Source organism: Cinclus cinclus, chromosome 3 (genome assembly GCF_963662255.1).
Source record: "Cinclus cinclus chromosome 3, bCinCin1.1, whole genome shotgun sequence".
Taxonomy (NCBI): domain Eukaryota; kingdom Metazoa; phylum Chordata; class Aves; order Passeriformes; family Cinclidae; genus Cinclus; species Cinclus cinclus.
Genome location: NC_085048.1, coordinates 1,774,003 through 1,778,520, shown reverse-complemented (window position 1 = coordinate 1,778,520; position 4,518 = coordinate 1,774,003).

Below are 4,518 nucleotides of genomic sequence, written 5' to 3'. Positions count from 1 at the left end.
TTCCTGATGTCCATTTAAGGCCTGGTCCTTGTTCACCTCCCCCCCTTTGGGACAGACCTGAGCCTGATGGATTCCATCAGGATGTGGGAAAAACGAGCTGGAGCAATCTCTGGAATGTTTTTTTGGGCAGCCAATCCAAAGATAATGAATCTTGCAGGAAGAAAAGCGAGGCCTTGGCTGAGCAGCCTCTCGATCCCAGCCCTGCTGAGCATTCCAGCTGCTTTTCCATGGGGCTGCTGGAGCCAGGCTGGGAGAGCTGGGAACGTTCACTGGAGAAGGGAAGGATCCAGGGAGAGCTTCCAGCACATTCCAGAGCCCAAAGGAGCTCCAGGAGAGCTGGGAATGTTCACTGGAGAAAGGAAGGATCCAGGGAGAGCTTCCAGCACATTCCAGAGCCCAAAGGGGCTCCAGGAGAGCTGGGAACGTTCACTGGAGAAGGGAAGGATCCAGGGAGAGCTCCCAGCACATTCCAGAGCCCAAAGGAGCTCCAGGAGAGCTGGGAATGTTCACTGGAGAAGGGAAGGATCCAGGGAGAGCTTCCAGCACATTCCAGAGCCCAAAGGGGCTCCAGGAGAGCTGGGAATGTTCACTGGAGAAGGGAAGGATCCAGGGAGAGCTTCCAGCCCATTCCAGAGCCCAAAGGGGCTCCAGGAGAGCTGGGAATGTTCACTGGAGAAGGGAAGGATCCAGGGAGAGCTCCCAGCACATTCCAGAGCCCAAAGGAGCTCCAGGAGAGCTGGGAACGTTCACTGGAGAAGGGAAGGATCCAGGGAGAGCTCCCAGCACATTCCAGAGCCCAAAGGAGCTCCAGGAGAGCTGGGAATGTTCACTGGAGAAGGGAAGGATCCAGGGAGAGCTTCCAGCACATTCCAGAGCCCAAAGGAGCTCCAGGAGAGCTGGGAACGTTCACTGGAGAAGGGAAGGATCCAGGGAGAGCTTCCAGCACATTCCAGAGCCCAAAGGAGCTCCAGGAGAGCTGGGAATGTTCACTGGAGAAGGGAAGGATCCAGGGAGAGCTTCCAGCACATTCCAGAGCCCAAAGGAGCTCCAGGAGAGCTGGGAATGTTCACTGGAGAAGGGAAGGATCCAGGGAGAGCTTCCAGCACATTCCAGAGCCCAAAGGAGCTCCAGGAGAGCTGGGAATGATCACTGGAGAAGGGAAGGATCCAGGGAGAGCTTCCAGCACATTCCAGAGCCCAAAGGGGCTCCAGGAGAGCTGGAGAGGGACTGGGGACAAGGGATAGCGGGACTTGGGACAGGGAATGGCTTCCTACTGCCAGAGGGCAGGATTTTGGGAAGGAATCCTTCCCTGTGAGGGTGGTGAGGCACTGGAAAAGCTTTCCCAGAGAAGCTGTGGCTGCCCCTGGATCCCTGGAATTGTCCCAGGCCAGGCTGGATGGGGCTTGGAGCAATTAGGGACAGGGGGAGGTGTCCTTGCCCATGGCAGGGGGTGGCACTGGATGATTTTTAAGGTCCCTTCCCACCCAAACCCTTCCATAGATGAACTCCTGAGTTGTGAGGAATTTCAGTAAATACTCAAATATCCAGTCCAACCCAGGCAGCTTTTGTGGCTTGTGCAGCTTTGTGGAATTATGGAATTATGGAATTGTGGAATGCGACTTCTCCACGCGACCCACCCGGATCACATCCAACCCCTGCCCTGCACAGAAACCCCAGAATTCCCACCCTGTACATCCATGTTGTCCTGGAGCTCTGGCGGCCTCGGGAATGTCACCATTCCCTGGGGAGCTCCTGGAGCACCCCAACAGCCTCTGGGCAAGGAACCTTTCCTAAAATTCCAACCTGAATCCCTTGAGACATCTCCAACCTTACCCTGGGGTCCTGCATCCGGAGAGAGAAGAGATCCAGGCCTGCCCCTCCACTACTCCCCAGGAGGAATTTTCAGACTTTTCCCAAATCCTGAATTTTCAGACAGACTTTCCCACATCCTGAGCCTTCAGATCTTCCCCTAATCCTGAAGTTTCAAACGCTTTCCCCAATTCCTGATTTTTCAGACAAGCTTTTCCAAGATCCTAAAGTTTCAGAATTTTCCCAGATCCTGAATTTCAGACTTTCCCCAGATCCTGAATCTTCAGGCAGACTTTCCCCAAATCTGGAATTTTCAGAATTTTCCCAAATCCTGAATTTTCAGTATTTCCCCAGATCCTGAATTTTCAGACAGACTTTTCCCAAGATCCTGAAATTTCAGACTTTCCCGGATCCTGAATTTTCAAACACTTTCCCCAATTCCTGATTTTTCAGACTGGCTTTTCCAAGATCCCAAAGGTTCAAAATTTCCCCAGACCCTGAATTTTCAGGCAACTTCTCCCAAATCCTGAATTTTCAGACAGACTTTCCCAAAATCCTGAATTTTCAGACAGAATTTCCCCAGATCCTTCAGTTTCTGAGAGATTTTCTCCACATCCTGAATTTTCAGAATTTTCCCAAATCCTGAATTTTCAGAAATTCCCCAAATCCTGGTTTTTCAGACAGACTTTTCCCAAAATCCGGAAGTTTCAAACAGACTTTTCCAGATCCTGAATTTTTTTGAGAGACTTTCCCCAAATCCTGAAGTTTCAGACACTTTCCCAAAATCCTGAATTTTCAGACAGACTTTCCCACATCCTGAACCTTCAGATTTCCCCCAAATCCTGAATTTTCAAACCCTTTCCCCAAACCCTGAATTTTCAGACAAGCTTTTCCAAGATCCTAAAGTTTCAGAATTTTCCCAGATCCTGAATCTTCAGGCAGACTTTCCCCAAATCTGGAATTTTCAGAATTTTCCCAAATCCTGAATTTTCAGACTTTCCCCCAAATCCTGATTTTTCAGACTGGCTTTTCCCAAGATCCTGAAATTTCAGAATTTTCCCAGATCCTGAATTTTCAGACAGGATTTCCCCAGATCCAGCCCCAATTCCTCCTGCTTGGTTGAGCTGTGGAACCTCGGCGAGTCCTTCAGCTTTTGGTGGGAAGGAAAAATCGGAGAGATAATTTTTTATTTAAGGATCCTTATCTCTCCCCCCCCCCCCCCTTAAAAATAAGAAAAAAAGATTAAAAAAAAATTAGATTTTTGTAATGAATTTATTTCCTGAGCACAGAGAGGAAAATGCAACGGATTTTTTTTAATTTTTTTTTTTTTTGGGGGGGGGGGGGGGGTTGTTTTTTGTTTTTTTCTTTTTTGCTCGGTTGATTTTTGTTTGCTTGGTTGCTTTTTGGTTTTTTGGTTGGTTTTTTTTTTTTTGCTTTGTTTTGGGTTTTTTTTTGTTTTTTTTGTTTTTTTTGCAGATGTTTTATGTGTGTGTGGTTTTTTTTTGTTGGGTTTTTTTTTCTCATTTTATTTTTTCTGTTCGTTTGGGTTATTTTGTTTTATTTTCTTTTGTCCTTTTTTTCTTTTTTTTTTTTGTTGTTGTTGTTGTTTTGGGTTTATTTTGTTGGGTTTTTTTAATATATCTATTTATTTGACTCCGTAATAACATAAGAAAGGAAGAAAAAAATTAAAAAGAAAATTGATGTGCCCGGACAAGATCCCGCAGGGAATTTTGAAGATTAATCCATTAAAATAAAGAGGAGTTTTGTCTGGATAAAAAGGTGTCTGAGAGAAGCTACAAAAATCCTTTTTTCTTGGTGGGTTTTGACGTGTTTGGGTTCAGCACAAAATGGGATTTAATTCATGGATTTGCCTTCCTTTTGTCCCCCAAAAATCCCATTATCCATCCTGCCTCCAGGAAGATTTAGAGATCTGAGATATTTACAGAAAAAAAAAATAAATTGCTGAATAAATAGGGAAGGGAGATTTTTTTTCTTTTTTTTTTTTCAGATGTTTGGTGTCCCCAAAAATGGGATTTTTTTTGGTAAATGTCTGATTTACTCGATGTGGAAATTCCTGCAAAAATGACGGAATTAAGGTTGGGGAAAAACCTTTGAGGTCATCAAGTCCAGCCATCAACCACGGTCACCCTCAAAAGACAGAATTTCAAATTATTTTCACATTTTGTGTCATTGCTGTGCTGTGAAATCATTGGATTCCTTGTTAAAAATCTTAATTTTTTTTCCAAAAAAAAGGAATGGCACAGGGATAACGCCCATCTTTGTCCAATAGAATCATTAAATTCCTTGTTAAAAATCTCTTTTTTTTCCCATGAAAAAGAAGGATTTGATAACACCCATCATTGTCCAATAAAATCACTGGATTCCTTGTGAAAAATCTCATTTTTTTTCCAAGAAAAAGCAGGAATGGCACAGGGAGAGTGTCCCTCTTTTTTTTTTTTCAGTGAAATCATTAAAATCCTTGTTAAAAATCTCATTTTTTTCCACAAAAAAAACCAAGGATGGCACAGGGATAACGCCCATCTTTGTTCTGTGAAATAATTAAATTCCTTGTTGAAATTGTTTTGCTTTTTTTTTCATAAAAAAGTAGGAATGGCCAAGGGATAATGCCCATTTTTGTCCAATGAAATAATTGAATTCCTTGTTAAAAATCTCTCTTTTTTTTCCATGAAAAAAAAAGGGATTGATAAC